Source organism: Sinocyclocheilus grahami, unplaced genomic scaffold (assembly GCF_001515645.1).
Source record: "Sinocyclocheilus grahami isolate Dianchi unplaced genomic scaffold, SAMN03320097.WGS_v1.1 scaffold219.1, whole genome shotgun sequence".
Taxonomy (NCBI): domain Eukaryota; kingdom Metazoa; phylum Chordata; class Actinopteri; order Cypriniformes; family Cyprinidae; genus Sinocyclocheilus; species Sinocyclocheilus grahami.
Genome location: NW_015505398.1, coordinates 1,388,862 through 1,408,625, shown reverse-complemented (window position 1 = coordinate 1,408,625; position 19,764 = coordinate 1,388,862). Strand labels below are relative to the sequence as shown.

Here is a 19,764-nt window from a genome sequence, read left to right as displayed (position 1 = left end):
TATATATATATATATATATATATATATATATATATATATATATATATATATATATATATATATATATATATATATATAAAATAAGATGGATGTATAAAAGATTTCACTGGAACTCACGTAACCACTAAACATTTTTATAAAAAACTCTTATACAAATTTACATTTATACATCTCTCTAATTTATATGTGGGTGAACACATAAACATAAATCATTATTGAGTCACTATGGAAGAAAAGTACATTCCATTTTCATCCTCAATTTATAAACCAGCTGCTTGTGTTCAGTTTGAATATTTGCTGAAACTAACTTTTTAAATGCTACTTTCCAAGCTATTTCAGAACTGGTAAATACTGATACTAATATTTGTTTTTGTTTGTTAGGGGTGTATTGTGGATAATTCATGAGGACAATAAGATGAAGAATATCCATGTTTATTGATAACACAAGACAACCGTTAAAAATATTAATGAATAAACGCATTAAACCCATGCTTTGCTATTGTTTGTCATGCTGCATTTTGATGAATGCTTATCATGGACCTTGCACAAGTGATTCAGAAAAAACGATTTCCACCCACTGCCTCTTTCAGGTGCATGCCTTTACAGCTTCAGGAAAGGATTATAGATTTGCAGCTTTTTTTTAATGACTCAGATGCATTTTAAGAGAAATGAGTTACAGTTAGATCCTCTGACACAGTCGCACAATTTCCCAAAGCGTGGACCCAGTCTCATGGCGCAGCGGGACCCCACAGCACACTGAAGAGAGAGAGAGAGAGAGAGAGAGAGAGAGAGCGAGTGAGAGAGCAAGAAAGATCAGAAGATGAAGAAAATGAGGATGTCAAAGAGGTGGAGCAAAATGTACCTGTGGAATGCTACGTTTTTCTGAAGATGGTACATGAGGCTGATATCGTCCCAAAAGTGCTGTCATAGCCTCAACCTATGCAAAAACATAAGTATCCATAAGCAACTGAATATGACATTTTTATTTTATTTAAGATATGAATACAAATATAGCCTACATATAAACACAAACAAGTTCAACACTTCCCCAACCAATTATTCAGAGTTTGGTTTACACATTAGTGGCCAAATATGTCTCACTCTATCACGCGAAAAATAAACAAATATAAAAAGGCGTTTTATTTGGTAGCCTACTCACCAATTCGTTCTCCGGTTCCTGCTGGGACAGCTGCGTGTCATCTGTGAGTTCTTGGGAAGTTTGTCCAGAGCACATGACTGTGAAGAGCCCTACTATGATCAGTCCGGTCAGGATCTCTGAGCTCTTCGTGGTCCTGAGTCAGTCAGCTGCCGGGTCACAGGTCACGGGTAACTTAGTAAACACGGACGAACAGTTCGCTGGCTGTTTTATAAACTGATATGCCCCGCCCTGACTTCGGTTAACGGATTATATCGGGTCAGCTATTGGGTAAAGGATATGTATGTATGTCCGATAGGTAATTCTCCTGCATGCTCTCATATACTGTACCTTTGCAGGCATACTGCAGCTGTAGATGTACTAACATGAATAGAATAGAATAGAATAGAATAGCAAAGCAAAATAACATTTCATGTATTATACAAGGAAAGGGGGTGGGGCAATATTCCCATTTGGACATTTAGCCCATATTGACACGACCCTTAATAACGGCCTATCGTGATTTAGCCTATTCATTAAAGTTAAATGAAGCTCACACTGGTGCAGGATGGTCTTGAAGCGTCTTGGAGACGTTGCCACAGTTCTTCTGGATTGAGTCTGTCTCAGTTTGTTCTGTTTCTTCATGTCACTCCAGATCAGTGTTGGGGGTAACGCATTACAAGTAACGTGAGTTACGTAATCAGATTACTTTTTTCAAGTAACTAGTAAAGTAACGCATTACTTTTTAATTTACAAGAGAATATCTGAGTTACTTTTTCAGATAAGTAACGCAAGTTACTTTTGTTTCCAACTTATTGATTGACAGCTCTCCTGTCCCCATGTTGAGAGAAATCAGATGTTACTGTAGTTATAAAATAAATATGAATATGCATTAATTCATCTCACTCACAAAAAAAACAACAACACCGATTCCGTATTCCTCAAAATGAATAAAAATAACCCAACTCAGAATATGACGCAAACCTGCAATAATTAAATGTTAAACAACACAAATATAATTTATGTATTTAATCCCATTCTATTAACCAATGTCTTTGCTTCTGACCTTCGATGATCCAGTTCAACCGTACTAATAAGCACAAATTACTTTGTGTCTTTGTTTATTGCTGAAGTGTGTTGAAATGTCTTCTTCTGCGTTCTACTGTACAGATGTAAATGTACTTTCCCTTCAGCCCGAGGCTTATTCATTTCACTTCTGGTGTGAAAAGGCTTTTATATTTGCCAAAAATAGAACTTTTTTATTTTAAAAACAAACAAGCAAGCCCTGTCCAGATTTAAAAAGGAACACAAAAGTAGCCTAACGCATTACTTTCCATAAAAAGTAACTAAGTAACGTAATTAGTTACTTTTTTAATGCAGTAACGCAATATTGTAATGCATTACTTTTAAAAGTAACTTTCCCCAACACTGCTCCAGACGGACTGGATGATGGAGAGATCAGATCTCTGTGTGGAGCACTGGCTGCTGTCAGACAAAAATCTCACTGGATTATTATAATCAATGGTAAAATGAATGTTTAGAAATGTAAACTAATATTTCCTACTGACACACTACAGCAAAAGATAGAAATAACTGGCTTAAAATCATTTTTAGCTGGTGAAAATACTAGTGTTCTAATCATTTTGGCCACCACTGGCTACTTTTATAGGCTAAAGAGTCTAAACGATAAGCTATATACATACATTTCCTCTTGTTTTGTATTTGTTTATTAACAAAAGTAGCGTCAATAAAATATAACACTACTTAACAGAGGCGGACAAAGTACTCAACTCCATTACTTGAGTGAAAGTACAGATACTGCTGGTCAAATATTACTCCATTACAAGTAAAAGTTGTAAAGACAGATTGTTACTTAAGTAAAAGTACCAAAGTACTTGCTTTTAAAAGTACTTAAGTACCAAAAGTAAATTTCCTTTTTTATGTCGATGTATGTTTTATTGTTGTACGTAATACTTGCAATACTTCTGAAGCAACTTAGAATACATTACACCTACTGAATACACTGACTAGCTTGTAGTATCTTTGGAATAAAGAGCTTTTAGAATGTTAAAAACCTATGGGGGGAAAAAATGAACATCCCTACTGTAATCTAGACGAGACTGTTTGAAAAACCAGTCAAATCTAGCCCACAATGAAGCTCTGTCTCGCTCTCTCACCTAGAAGTGTTGTTTTTATTATAAGAAATAAGAAAACCAATCACCATAAACGCCTCAATGAAGGTCAAACGTGACTCTAGCTCTGGTAAAAAGCGTCTTTGTATCGCGCGCTACTGAGTGAAACCCCCATTACCAAGCCGACTTTTTATGGAGAGTTAGTTACTTTGCTATTGTGGAGGCGGTTAATTGTTTCTGGTACTAATACAGCTTCGGTGATCTATTTCACTAGCCGACAGCTGCCAGACCACTTATTTTCTAAGCTTGAAATGTAAAGTCTATCACTTTAGTGCAGAGAATTGTGATTCATCACAGTAAGCTGAATCTTTTGAATCAATGCACTAAATGATTCTCTTGCCGATTCATTCGGAGCGCTTTCAGCACGTTGCATCGTTACAGCAGTGAGTGGACGGTATGTGAGTGGCGTAACATTTCCGTCTCACGCTTGAGGTATTCGGCCAATCACAACGCATTAGATAGCTGGCCAATCAGAGCACACCTCGCTTTTTCAGACCGATGAGCTTTGTAAAAATCTACGCGTTTCAAAAAGGCGGGGCATAGAGGAGAAACAATAATGTACAGTATGTGGAAAATAATGTTGTTTTTTCTTTAAACCGCATAAACACATTTCATTACACCAATAACACAAAATAATGTTCTTTTTAGCAGCATCATATGACCACTTTAATAAACCTTTTTCTGTTTTCTCTAGTCATGCCTCCAGTGGTGAATTTCACCTTCAAGTAATCTCTTTAGGTGACTTTAATTCTGCATGGTTATCAGTAACTTTTACACATTCAGATTTATTCCGCCTTCTGTCTTTGCTTTTTTGCAGGATTGGCTTACATGACAAACTGAGCAAACATTGTTTGTGTTAATGTAGGTGTTGTAGTAGTTCATTTGATCTGTTCACAAACTGTCACACTCTAATTCAGTCTGAGAGACTTCAGTGCATGGAAATGAATGAGAGTGATTTGTACAGAAACAGATTGTTTCACAAATCAATGCCATATTTCACTTATGGTTTTGAACTAGATATTACTTATAGGTAGGGTAATGTAGGCTCGAGTCTGTTGACCTCTGAACAACAATCATTTAGTGGTTGAATCATATAATTTTATTATCTTCTAGACTTTGTTTTTCTCTGTGTGCAATGGAAAAATGGCATCAATGGTTTTGTTTTTGGAAAACCTTTAGAGCAATAGCTAAAAAAAATTCACTGAGGAAGGGTATCACGGGAAATGGCGTAGTATCTAAGGATTGTCCTCATTATAGTTCAGTTCACGTCTGAACATGCAAACATTTCATTTGAGTTGGGATTCTTTGCAGCTTGTGGCAGGGCAAATGATTGTTTGAGGTTTCATAATTCAAGACTACAATACTGTTATGATGTTACCCTCATTTAAACATTAATTTTCACAATTTAGGATCTACTCACAGACTCGGATCAAATCCAATGTAAGAGTTAGAGCTTTGCAGCCTTATTTATTTCCTTAATGTTTGTTTTCCAACAGAAGTTTGACTTAGTTGATATATAATATCTTGGATATTATTAGGGTCACATTTGCAAAAGCTACAAATAAAGTGGACCATAACAGTTCAGATCATATTTTAATATTCCTGCAAAACTCTAGAGACAGAAATTAAATTTTTTTTTTAAACTTAGACAGGGTGTCGCCATATTTAGTGTTTTATAGGCATGAAAATGAGGCTGTGAGGGGCAGCAGTACTGTTGTTTAACAACATGAAAATTCTATGTGATGGGCCTTCATACAGCCTATGCTATTGAAAAGACTAAGCTTGTCTCTCACAGCATTATTTTCATTCAAATAAAAATATGGCAATATGGCATCTACTCTGACTGAGGTCTTTCATAGACAAATATGTTTTTCCAAAGTTTCCTTCTTTTTTTCTTCTTTCTGACATATGTGCAGCTATTTACAGTAATAATTAGATTTATCTTCTTTTTCCACATGACATTAACCCCTGTTAAATGATTTTAGTATGTGGAATAATCACAGATCTTAAGGTTGCAAGAGGTCTGGCATTACAAAGTTTGCATAAACTGCTAAAATGGTTTGTTTAGAGTGTAGCTAGCAGTTGAACTACATTTTATTTTAGCCACTTAACTGTCACCGTCCCGTATACGGGACGACTAAGTTTACTTCAATATATTACAATTAAATCCTAATCTAGTCATGACAACCTATATATCGTTGGAAATGTCTAAGACTCCTAAATGGATATTTTACCACTGTTTGTTGTTAAAAATTATGTAGGAACAGTAATAGATTAATTTATGACGAGTGCACCTCAAAACATATACATCATAACAGGAGTTCTGCCGTCACAAAAATTCTTCTTTTCCTTTTTCCCCATCACATGTTTTAGTAATCATCATAAATTATATATCATTTGAAAGCTTAAAACCTATAAATTCATCCTGTGAAACCATTTTGAAATCGGACACTGCGTTACCATGGAAATCGTACTTTACAATCTTTTAGCGGGCTCCTCCCCCTTAGTAGGAGGTGTCATATTCCAAATGTATTACGGTCTTTTAGAATCAAAACTTTTCATAATCTTGACAAAATATGTATCGTTGGAAATGGCCGAGTCTCAAGATTCCATATTTGGTGGTTATTTTGCAATAGGAGTAATATTGAGAGAGAAATTGATACATTTGTGACAGAAAAATGCATCAAAAAAATTAAATGGCATTTGGAGGGCAGCCGGTGGCTGTTTCTGGTATAATGCCTAAAAAAAATTGCATAGGAACCTACATTTTTTTTAAAGGGGTCATATGATGCGATTTCAAGTTTTCATTTCTCTTTGGAGTGTTATTCAAATTTGGAACACAACTTATTTAGACACACAGCTTTACCGTTAAGAGGTTAACCATTTGAATGACACTTTATCTAGTGAGTATGTACTATATGTGACAAATATATCTAAATACTACTGTTCAAAAGCTTGTGGTCGGTAAGTTTTTGAACAATAGAACCAACCAAGAAGACTGCCTTTATTTGATCAAAAATACAGCAAAAACAGTAATATTGTGAAATGTTGTTATAATTATAGCCATTACTCCAGTCTTCATTGTCACATGATCCTTCAGAAATCATGCTGATTTGCTGCTCAAGAAACATTTCTTATTATCAGTGTTGAAAACAAGTGTGATGCTTAATATTTTTTTTTTTTTAAATTCAGGATTCTTGATGAAAGGAAAGTTCAAAAACCAATATTTATTTGAAATAAAAATCTTTTGTAACATTATAAATGTCTTTGCTGTCGCTTTTTGTCTTTGCTGAATGAAAAAAAAATCTTGCTGACCTCAAACTTTTGAATGGTAGTGTATATGTAAGTTTCACATCTCCGTACCTCAAGCTCTCTGAGGTGCATGTTTCAATCTCATATCTTGTATATCTGCCCCTCTCATTTTAGCTGTTCTGGATGGCATGGAGCGGCTCACCGCTGAGGAGATGGATGAGCGGCGTCAACAGAACATGGCCTATGAGTACCTGTGCCACTTGGAAGAGGCTAAACGGTAAGAGACCAATTCTCCATTTCAGCCCCTCTGCACTTATATTAATTCATGACGGGTAACACAGAGCGATTGGTTTCAAATAGCAGTTTAGCTTTCAGTTGGTGGTTGTTTAATGTCTCTGTGATGAATGCCTGTCACATGATTGTGGGTGTCTTCACTGCATGTCCCAGCAAGACCCAATACAGTGAATTTCTATATAACCCAGACTCTCCATGATGCTCTGAATTTTTATTTCAGTCTATGGCTTAAACCCTAAAGAGATAGTTCACCCCATACTAGGGATGCACGATATATCGGCCACCATATCGGTATCGGCCCATATCGGCTCATTTTTTCTGTTATCGGTATCGGCCTGATAAGAAAATTTGGCCGATATCTTAAAGCCGATAAATAATGCATTATTTCCTTCAGAGACACTTCAGATGCGCGCTGTTCGTTTGCAGCCTTTTGTGCAATTGTACATTGTAATATTGTGTTTATTTGATGTATATCTGATTTATCTCATATAGAATGCGTTGGGTTAAGTTAAAAGAGCGCTTCAGTTTACCAGTGATCATCTTTAGCTCAGCACACGCAGCCCAAACAGCAGTGCACAACATTAATAACTATGATTGGGAATGTCGTGTATATAACATTCTAATGAGAACATTATTATAATAAAACGTTGTGAATTCTTTGGGTTTAGTTGCTGTGTTTCAGCGCGTTGTTATGGGAAGAGCGCATCCACAACAGGATCACACATTCTGACTATAGCATGCAATAACTGCGTCATTTTGTACATATATAAGTTGTAATATTATGTTTATGTTGTATTAATATTAATCTCAGGATGCATTTCCTTGAGTTAAATAAGCTGCCAGCAAAACGCTTCAGTTTACCGTGTTCATTCAGCTCTTCAGCTTCAGCTTGAGCTGCAGCTCAATGGCTGCTATTTAAAACAGTGGTATTAATTTGTTACTTTTTCAAAATCATTGATATATTATTAATAACAACAACCACTTGTATTTTTCTCTTATTATTTTCATCAACAATATGGTTTAGTAATTAAAATCATTTAATTATTGTCCGTGCAGAGGCTATTCTGTTTTATTGATCTGTGGCGCATTCATTTTGATTCTTTACATGTGTAATGATGTCCAGTGACTTGTTTGCATTATTTCTGCATTATTTTATTTATTTGTAAGACTTTTTTTATGACTAAATTTGGTAATGGGAGAGTAAACATATTTTTAAAACGTACACCGTTCAAACTAGGCTGCTTATGTTGAAGTGTTTGGGATGTGGCTTTTAATGATGAGACCTTTTTTGTAATCAGGCTCTCAAAAAGTATATAACAATTTGGATATAGATTTATCGGCCAACATATCGGTTATCGGCTTTCAAAAATAAAGAATAATCGGTTATCGGTATCGGCCAAAATTTTCATATCGGTGCATCCCTACCCCATACATTCTGTCACCATTTACTCACCCTCATGTCATTCCAAACCTGTATGGCTTTCTTTTTTATTTTGATCATAAAAGAAGATATTTTGAATTTTCATTTTGGGTGAACTATTCCTTTAATTAAGTCTGATTGCAAAGAAAATGAGATATGAGAGAATAATTGTGTGGAAAACAAAATACAGTTTGTGATCGGAAAGATTTCTTGTTTTTCAAAGTCTCTAATGCTCACCAGGGCTGAATTTATTTGATAAAAAATACAGTAAGAACAGCAATAGTTTGAAATATTACAATTTAAAATAGCTGTTTTCTATTTTATTGTATTTTAAGATGTAACTAATTCCTGTGATGGCAAAGCTGAATTTTCAGCATCATTACTCCAGTCTTTCAGTGTCACATGATCCTTCAGAAATCATTCTAATATGCTGATTTGCTGCTCAAGAAACATTTCTCATTATCAAAGTTGCAATCAGTTGTGCTGCTGTTTATATATTTTTTTGAAAATTGTTATACATTTTACGATTATTTGATTAATTGAAAATTCAAAAGAGGTTTTATTAGGATATTAAGTAAAAATCATGTTCCATGAAGATATTTTATAAATTTCCTACCGTAAATATATTAAAACTTAATTTTTGATTAGTAATATGCATTGCTTAGAACTTCATTTGGACTGATTTAAAGGTGTTTTTCCTCAATATTTAGATTTTTTTGCACCATCAGATTCCAGATTTTCAAATAGTTGTATCTCGGCTAGGGGTGGGTGATATGAGCTAAATTTCATATCACGATATTTTACACTGTCCAGGCAATATCGATATTATATTGCGATAGAAAAAAATTACAGCCAAAATATTTTAACCTTATATAACTAGACAAAGTGAGTGATTGGACATAGACCTGAAAAGTCTTTTTTTATTGTGCCATTGTTTTGCTCAAAAAGTGAAAACGTGCAACATGAGGTAGGCCTGTATGAATTAAATTAAATTGAATATTGTGTGTTTGAGTAGGCCAGTGGTTTTTTATAGAGAAAAATATTTGCAAGGATATATTGTTTTATATATATATATACTTTTTTTTGGGGGGGGAAAGTCTCTTATGCTCACCAAGGCTACATTTGTTTATTAAAAATACAGTAAACACTGTAATATTGTGAAATATTGCCAATTTAAATTATCTATTTGAATGTTTTAACATATAGGCTACTGTATTCCTGTGATCAAAGATGAATTTTCAGTATCATTACTCCAGTCTTCAGTGTCAAGTCAAGTCAAGTCACCTTTATTTATATAGCGCTTTTAACAATACAGATTGTGACAAAGCAACTGAACAGCATTAATTAGGAAAATAGTGTCAATAATGCAAAATGACAATAGTAAACACTCATTTTTCAGTTAAAGACAGTTCATCATTGAATTCAGTGATGTCAACATCCAGCTCAGTTCAGTTTAAATAATATCTTTGCAATCATGTCAACGATAACGCTGGAAATGAAGTAAATGATCCCAGAATTTTACTGAAGTGGACTATTCCTTTTAAAGTATAACTCATGTTTTCCCTGTCTACTACCTTTCATGTAACAGCTTATGACGGTCAGTAGTGAAGGGTTTGGGACTGTGAACTTTCTTATGTTGTTATTAGCTAATTAGCATTGTCATGACTATAGTCTCCAGAGTGATTAATCACATGGCATTAACAGCTCACACGACTGGTTCCCATGAGCAAAGCTGACAGATTTAAAATTGCATACTTCAGAGGGTTCCTATGTGAGTCAAGCAATAATTCCCACCTTTTAAACCAAAGAGCCAATCACCAATTGGTAAAGTCATCAGATCACCGCTCCTCTTCCCATAGAAACAGTCAATCAATCACAAGTTAGGGAATGCAAATGTGCACTCGGCTTTACCAACCTGAAATATACATTTTTTAAACACTATTTGAGCATAAGAAACCAATTTATGGCACTTCATGACAAATGTTGTTGCTGATTTGTGAGCTGGGCCAGCAGTTTTTCTATAAATAACTGCCCAGAGGCATTGCAAATATGGACGCAGAAAAAACTGACTTTCCTTGTAAGGGACTTTGGTTTCCCCAGTTTTTATAGACCTCTTTGGTATAAAGAGACAAATAGACATGAATATTTTGGCAAGCATTTAAGAGTTGTTTAGGGGTCTACCACACCATTGGGTGCTGTAGGGACGACATATTTTTGTAGGTAAAAACCCAGAAACTAGTTTTTTTTATCATTCTAATATGCTGATTTGCTGCTCCAGAAACACTTCTCATTATTATCAATGTTGAAAACATTTGTGCTGCTTAATATTTTTGAGGAAACTATTTTTTCAACAATTCTCTTATGAATATTTGAAATGGTCCTTTGTGTTAGAGCGCTGGAGTTTCGTCAGAAGTAGAATGCGGCATCACTTTTCACTTTACTGTCATGGATTTGTATATTTGTCTATATAATTTGTGTAATAAGTATTTTCATAATCTGCTTTACGTTTACCTGGCACTGGAAGTCCTTTCCCAAACTTGTAACTTACATGCTTAGAGCAGAACCATGCATCGTTCATTTATATTTCTACATGGCTCCCTGCAATACAACTCTGATTCTTCAATCGTGCCATCTAGTGGTTTGTTATTGATACAACCACAACTGATAACGGAGCACTCAAGCGGGTAGTCCGAGTAGGGCTGGGTATCGAGTTCGATACTTTTTAGACACCGACCGAATTACCTTGATACCATCGAGTATCGATAAACGTCTCGTCGTTTGGTACCAAATTTCAATACCTAAGGGGTTAATCTCATCAATGTCAGTGAGGCGCAGATCGATCAGTGTTTGACATCCGCGAGAGTGATGCGAAACGTACAGAGCAGTCTGCTCGTGGTATCATACTATAGCCTAATACACCGATAGGTCTGCACAGTCGGTCCGTGACTGTGACACTCAGAGATGTGGCTCACACGTGAGTATTTAGTGTGAATGCGTCCCAGCCCCCGTAGCTGTAAGGCTACATTTACACTGGTGCGCTTTTGTTTTAAAATGAAAACGATCCTCCTGCTGAGGCGAGGCTCCCGCAGCCTCTCCAGGAGAAATCAAAACACTAAGAAACTCAGCATCCTGAGGTAAAAATTCAAAATGGAAAGTTTTTATATTTAAAATACAGTTAGTCAGGCAACATCACACAACGTTTTCACCATTACAACTGTTTAATAGTTTTATAAACAGCTCAATAAGCAAATACAATAATATCAGGTCACTTACATTTTAGGCAGAAACCGCGCATCTCACAGCAACCAGCCGATTCATTGCTGATTGATTCCGTGTTTTGAACGAATCGGTTGAGTCAAAGTTTCATTAGCCCATGCATAAACATCCGATGAATCTGCCGTCTAGTGTAAATGTAGCTAACAGATGTGTAAACTGAAGACTATTTGAGCTTTATTAAAACTATTTGCACTGATTTTTTGTTTGTTACATTTTGTTCCTTTGTGCAGTGGCTTTGAGTCTGTATAAACATCAACAAGCTGAAAAATAAAACCAAAGTTTTTTTTTTAGATAATGTAATCTTGTTCAAATAGATTTCATCAAATTGGTATCGAAAAAAGTATCGTTCAGGAACCGGTATCAAAGTCAAGGTATCGGTATCGATATCGAAAATTTTTGAACAATACCCAGCCCTAACTGCGAGTCATGTTGAGTCCTTAAAATGTGTCAAATTAATATTTTGCATTCAATTATTTACTTATCAGGCAAGTGGCCGCATGATAAGCTGGAAAATTACCCAGTGTAGTCTTTATCACCCTGCAGAGGTTTCTTTTGCAAAATAATCTGCTGACTGTACACTATGCCTCAGTTTGGGAACCACTGGTGTAGGCGATTTGTGCTCTATATATTTGGTCTGTTACGATGCTTTGTGTTTGATTACTAATGCCTGTGTAGTACGGCGTTGCACACAGAGGACAAAAACGTTCAGCCTCGTCTCTTTATCGTCATTTGTGTTCAAATTTGCAAAGCGTACCAAATTGAACAAAACAATATAAATGCAAAATTTGAATTCATGAATATATAACGGTATCCACGGTATAGTAAAATCCATATCATGGAACAACATAATACCGGTAGTCATGTTAATACCGGTATAGCGCCCACCCCTAATCTCGGCCAAATATTGTCCTATCCTAACAAACCATACATCAATGGAAAGCTTATTTATTCAGCTTTCAGATGATGAATAAATCTCAATTTAAAAAAATGGACCCTTATGACTGGTTTTGTGGTCCAGGGTCACATTTCTTAAAAAAGAAAAAAGTCTTACTGACCACAAACTTTTGATTGGTAGCACCAAATAAGCTAATGGGTTGTGGGTGATTGTCATGGTGTTTCTTTGTGATTGCTAATGCGTTTTAGTGATTTGAAGTAGGGATGCTCCGATCCGCCTTTTTCGCCTCCGATACCGATTCCGATACCTAGGGTTCGGTATTGGCCGATACAGATACCGATCCGATACCAGTGAAGTTTTTTTCCCCCATTTAAATAAATTTAGAATTTATAAATCTCTGTGTGTGGAACTGATAATCATTCTTTCACACTCTACTAGATAGAGACTACTTCATTATAAAGAAAAATAAAATAAACAATAAATATGAAAAAATATAGGCCTGTGTATGTTTATAATTTATGACAAAAATGGATCATAAACTAGGTTAGTGGATAATTCGGCAGCAAAAGTTATTCTAGAAAAATCAGTGCACAATAATTTTTGAAATCCAAACATTTAGTGAAAAAACAATATTTTGTTGGGAACCAATAAAAGTGTTGCACTAAATATGGTAAAATGTTACACATAGCTATTTATATTATAAAATCCATTCATTACACAGCCTGACACCGTGTTGCTTCAAGCGCATCATTCTGCACACCGGATGCGCACATTGTAAGCGCTTCATGTTAAAAACTGCAAAGCACAAAGGGGAAGAGAAATTGATGCGTAGTGTATTATATCTGTGCAACAGTTATTGAGCCTTTCTTTTAACAGTTTTAAATTTCAGTTACTGTGCACGTTAAAAACAATTGATAGTCTTTTCTACGCCTGTGTTTTGTTCTCACAGACACCCGGTAGCAAGTAACAAAACAACATTAAACTCCGGCAAGAAGATAAAGTCCTTTTTGCAAAATCATAGACATGTATTTACAAATCAAGTATAATTGGAACACAGAATGATCTTGGAGAGAGCTTTACCGAACTGACTGTCGTAACCAAATGCGACTAGAGTTTAAAGGCTGAACGAATGACTGACAGCCACAGCGGAGAAAATAGTTTGTGTGAACTTTAATGTAAGGACTTAAATATTCATATGTAGCTCACGTTAAGCTATCGTATGGCTTCAGAAGTAACACAGAATAATTCGCACAATCGGGGAAAAAAAAAATTTCAGATTTGGATCGGCCCTCTCTGACCAATACCCGATCCGAGAAAAATGGCACTATCGGAGCCGATACCCGATATGAATATCGGATCGGCGCATCCCTAATTTGAAGCATGTTGCTGCTGTGGTTCCAAGGGCATTCTAGATCATTTCTTGGTCCAGTTTGGTTGACTTAGAAAAGTAATAACACACCTCTCATCAACAAGTCACACATTTTGAAGAACCACAAAAGATGTGTGGTGTGAGGACACAGCAAAGTTTGATACTAAGTGTAGAAGTCTCTACTCTGCTGTATTTATATTTTTGGAGGTTATGGAGGCTATGGCCTGTCAGTGCACTCATTACATACACACACAGACACATCAGTGGTGCAAGAGGAAGTGAGTCAGTCCCTGTTGATTTCAGTATCTCACTCTGTAGCTGTGGCAACATGGTTGTCATAGAGACTGGTTCCGGTGTCTGCGTGTTTGAGGGAATGAGTGCGTGACATAGTGGGAGAAAAAGAAACTCCACTGTATTCATAGTGGGCAGATACTTTCAGAATAGTCATAGTCTTATATTAGCGTTTAGGTGTCCTCATTTGTCCTGCTGTGATATCACATCTTTACAGTTTGACTGCACTTTAATAAATCAGTTAAAACACCAACACCATTGCTACTCTTGACGTCATTTATCAGGCTTTTGCCTGGAGGACGAGAGAAAGTTTTCTTCTCAGGCCTTGTTGAGTTGACAGTATTTGCCCTCGGGCTTGATTCAGAAATGCTGGAATGCTTGGAGTTTGCAGTGATCATGACGTGCAACAGTCTGTGGTATGATGGGAATTTCACAGGTTTATATGCAGTGTCTGAAAGCAAATGCTTGTGAATTTGTGTTAGTTGTTAGAATACCAAAGTGCAGATATTTCCAAAATGGCTTTTATCATTGGTTTATTTCCATATCACTGTCTGCTATAAAGCCTGAAGGCCTGCTCTGTGTGATGTGCTCAAGTGTGTCTCTGAGCTGTGCAATGCAAATTCTGCACCTACAGTATTTTGTACTCTCCATTTCTATCTTTCAACTGTGCCATTTCTTATTTTACATTCTTATGAAAAATGGTAATCTAAACCAGATTAGGGTTCTTCTGCTTGTAACAACAGCAGAACCTTTTCATAAGGTTCCATAGAGAACCATGCTTTGAAAGTGCTATAACTTAAAAAAAACAACTAAATAATAGTTGTTATAAGTTTTCATATTTAAACATTGAATTTTTTAACATCTTTATTTGTCTGGGTCCATTAACACCCTCTAGCCTCTATTACATTAATAAAGCTGACAGCAAGGGACTTTTATTTTGTATTGACATGGGAAATTGTACCAAAAATGAAGAATTACATAACAAAAAAAAAACAATAATAAAAATAAAACCCCAAGAGCAAGTTCCAGTGAAATATCTTCATAATCCTCTATTATCTTTCATTCTTCACAGATGATGAGGTTGTGAGATGTGGCAGCATCTGTCTGTGTAGAAATAAACATTTTAGTCACAGTGTGTCTCTTCCATTTGTTTAAGTAAAAGCAATTTTGTTTACGAAGACCAAAAGTAGCTTAGATATTGTGAATGGTCCGTATGTAAGCCCTTTAAAATAATAGAATGAAAATGTAATATAAAATGGGATAGCATTAATGTAACTAATGTATCTAACACTAGCTTGCTCTTTTATTCTATCTTTCTATTCAATCTGTTTTCTTTTTATTTATTATATAATAAAAAAAACCCTTGCTACGTGTACTGCTTTAAGCTAACTGAGACTTGTTATAGCACTTGCATATCATTGCTGTTTTGTTGATTTTGATTGCTTCCATTGTCCTCATTTGTAAGTCGCTTTGGATAAAAGCGTCTGCTAAATGACTAAATGTAATGTTTTTGTGACTGTTTGTGCCATGTTTATACATAAACCCAAGTAATAATCAAAAACTCTAACCTTAAACTTAAGCATAGAATGGTTCTATGGCACAAGGTCACAGCTGTGCAGGTAGAGCTAGTAATGGATTACCCTTGGGAGTCAGTCATTTTTGGTTACCTAGCAGTTCAGATGCTTTTTGTTTTGTTTGTTCATTTTACAATTTTGTCTAGTGAAATGTTCTTGGGGAATGTTGTCTAACATGTCTCCGGTATGCTATCTATTCAAAGTCATGCCCAATCCAATGTCTCCTGCATGGTCTTCCAAGAGAAACATACTTGGGTGATCTGATGTGAATCTACTGTAAATTACATTCAGTGATAGAAAACAAAGATGGCTTTGTAGGTTAGGGTTGCATGATTCATAAAAATAAAATTGAATTCCCAGTATGGCAAAGGGTGTGATTTAATGAAATGAAGACAAATGTTTGAAAATTTGTTAAAATTTGAAAATGAATATTAGAATATTAGTATTATAATTGTACAGTTGCATATTATTTTTTGCCAAATTGTGTGGCCCCACAAACACATCTACCCAAAAAATGATGTTAATATATTATTTAGTGGTCGACCAATATTGTTTTTTTTGACAGCCGATGCCGATATCTTGAAAATCAGGGTGGCCGATATAAAGCCAATATAATTGTTTTAAATTTTAAATTAAAAAATAAATGTTAAACATATTTATACTTTAGATGACAAAGTATTTTTCACAAATAAATATTTAATAAAAATATAATTAAAAATGAAGTAAACACTGTAACCAACAGGACACTCAGTATTCTGGGAAGTTTGTGTGCATATTAATCAAATTTTTTTTTTCAAATAAAGCCAAGGTAACACTCATTTTACATACAGCACACAGTGAAAATGACATGACTATGACAGGAACTTGAGTGGCGCCCAAATCAAAAAAATCAATAAAACCAAATCATTCCCATAAAGCTCCCCAAGTCCTCTAGCCTAACTAACAAAAGAAAAATGTAGAAAAGAAACCGAAGTCTTCAGCGTAACGCGGGCAAATGCATAAAGCGCAGCATAATTTTAAATCACGAGTTTAAAATTTGTCGATTGCGTGTCTCCAGTGAAGCTGAACTCTCCTGTCAGCATTCACTTCACACGGATCGACCGTCACGCAGAGAACACGCGATCATGCAGGATACAAATGCACACTTCACAAGATCTCACAACTGGATCCGACTAAGTTTGCAAGGTTTTTGAAATTAGATGTTCATTAGACAAGATTTGTTTAAATGATATAAATGCGTATTTGCTGAATGCTGACGGCAAACAAGAAAGTATTATAATGTTTGCCTTTCTATTACTAATAATATAAAAGCAATCGTTATAATACTTTTTATATACATTTTAATTCCTTTGTTTAACCGTTCTATCTGATTATTAGACAGATGTATTAGATAATCCATATTAGACAGAACCGAACAACAAAAGCAAACCTGAGCGAGAGGCAGGCCTGTGCTCAGGCGCTGCCGTTCTCAGCGCGTCAAAATAAAAGTCGCATATTTTGAACGCATCGGCCCAACAGGAAAACTTATCGGCCGATGCCGATATTTAAAAAAATGCCAAATATATATATCGGTCGACCACTACATGATGGTTGCACCACATAACATTTAAATTTTTTTTAAAAGGGTAAAAAAAATAGTACTTTTTTTTTTAAAGAGTACATTTGGAGTATGTATCTAAGAACTTGCCATGTTTTAAACAAATGTTTTAAAAGATTTTTATTTTATTGTTGAGGCTCTTATTTGCCATTGACCTACAGGTCAACATTGGAAGTGTAAAGCATCTTCTCTGTATGAGATCTCTGTGTCACGAGGTCAACAGGCAGCTTGCTGTAGTTTTTCGAAGTGTTATGCAAACCTCTCATTTTGACTGCTGTTAATTGTAGGTTTCTGTAGGATACAGGGAAAGAGAAGCATGAGAGAGGGTTGTGAGAAGATAACCAATGGTGTATATGTGTCAGCACAGTTGTCCACGAGGCAGTATGGTTCACCGCTGCTATTACTGGCATTCACGCTGGGATGTGTGAATATTTGGTTCAGCCCTTCAGAACTGCCCCACCCCTCTCATAACTTTCTGAAGGTGTAGCCTATGTGAGATTCCTCTGTTATTTTCTTGTGCTAGTATCATGTTAATACAAAGTGGTTCATTTCATGCTCTTTTCCTCAAGAAAAATATTTAGATCAGATATATTAATATTTAGATACTTTTATGGCCATTACAGCATCTTATACACTTAAATTGATGATTTGTTCCAAAATGGAACACTTTATTTTGAAAAGCATTGTGTTAATTTATGCCTCTGTCAGACTGATAGCAGTTTTATTGCTGTAGGTCGCCAGGTCAATGTACTGTTGGACAATAGTAGGTGTTCCTGCATCTGCATATTATTGGTGGGTTGCCTAACTGGCCAAAGCTTTTAAAAATCCCATCAAAAATAATGTTTTGACGAGGAATCAGGAATTTTCTACTGCTAAAATGAATATACACTGTAAAACATATTGTTTGTTTAAGTTAAAGTAACCTTAGTTCACTGAAAATGCGAGTCATAAAGAAAGCGATTGGTTTAATCAACAGAATCCTAAAGTGTTACAACATATTAATTATAATGATTATAATTATAGTTCATTATAGTTAGAATAGTTATAAGTTGATTTCACAAAGAAAAAAGTTCTTCAAATCATGAAAATGATTTTTTACAATGTAGGGGACAGTATTTGGATATAATTTGCTGCTGCTCATCTTTTCATAATAAATAACGATTATAAATGCACTCATTTGTAATGCTGACAGGGGTTTCCATGTCATTTTTTTATTACATCACTATGTGGGCAACTTGCTCACAGTAACAGTAACTTCTCAATGTCATTCTATTGGCCGCTTCATGTCGCTGCTCATTTGCATAAAGTTATACTTGTCAATGCATTTATGGACACTTCCACATCACTTCCCTCCACCACAGGTGCTGTTGTTCATGTCACTGGAAATTGTCATTTTTTTTTTATTGAAAATGAGTAAGGTTAGGTCACTTTATTCCTGCACATAACTGTCAGTTTGATGCCATTTAGGCTCCAGTTTCCAGCTGAAATGCTGCTTTCCACCACAAAATCCTGAGAACTGAATACTATTTTCCGCTATTTATTTTTTACATTTTCATGAGTGGTAAAATTGAGGCAGACTGAGAAAGGTCAGTTTTAATGACAGTTTGCTAGTCTGTCCAAATGTTTTAGTAAATTGCTACACAAAAACAGTGACCTGTTTCTCTTTTTACAAAAAAACACCATGCAATTTCCTGTTGAGCAACAGGTGGTCTTAAATATGCTCTCAAGTGAAGTAGAGAACCCGCTCCTCTCTCTCTCTCTCTCTCTCTGTGTGTGTGTGTGGCCATCTGTAGGGAATAGAGCTGTAATATAACAATACAGGGGATGTGGGGAACTGTGCAATACACTGCCGCTTCCTTACATCCTTTTAAATATGCATTAAAACACAATACAACTGTGTCTGCATGAAATGAAAACTCACACTATCTTTGTTGTAAATCAATGTTACAGATTTTATTGTGAATGATTAATCTGGGTATGGTTTTTTTTTAAACCTTGTAATGTTTAATCAAAACGTCATAACTCCGGTGACTTCTCTATGGTGATGTATGCAGTACTTCTCCAATCAACTGCAAACTTGCATTTATTTTCGAGTGCAATGCCAAAATCTCAAAATCCAATCAATAACCGATGAATTGAACCAAGTACCCACACTGTTTTTTTGTTGTTTTTTTGACAGCATTTGAATGTACTTCAATAACTGTTGCTACTTCTATTTCATTGCTACTTTTAACTCTATGGACAGCATCTGTGGTAGGCTATTGATTTACCCCTGAAAATGATTTAGACTTGTTTCTTAGTTTAAAAAAAAAGATGTTTCGGCACCTCAAATTCAGTTTAAATTCAGGAGTCCTTATCTGATACCATAATGATTCTCAATGAAATCTCAATTTTTGTCTGCAGAAGTGTAAAGCCAGTTTTGGTGGCTAGCATGTTTTATCGTCATGCATCATGCAGCTTGTTTCCTTG

General features: G+C 35.4%; 2 long non-coding RNA genes across 2 annotated transcripts; one reads left to right on the top strand and one right to left on the bottom strand.

Moving 5' to 3' along the window:
- Positions 1–467: 467 nt before the first annotated feature.
- On the bottom strand, positions 468–1,240 carry LOC107596445 (uncharacterized). The gene is made up of 3 exons (XR_001610364.1): positions 1,160–1,240; positions 863–937; positions 468–756 (listed from the first exon to the last, which is right to left on the bottom strand). It is a non-coding gene; the product is annotated as an uncharacterized lncRNA (long non-coding RNA).
- Positions 1,241–1,244: 4 nt separating this feature from the next.
- Positions 1,245–18,878, top strand: LOC107596448 (uncharacterized). Its single transcript, XR_001610367.1, has 3 exons — positions 1,245–1,319; positions 15,252–15,256; positions 18,868–18,878. It is a non-coding gene; the product is annotated as an uncharacterized lncRNA (long non-coding RNA).
- The last annotated feature ends 886 nt before the right edge of the window (positions 18,879–19,764 follow it).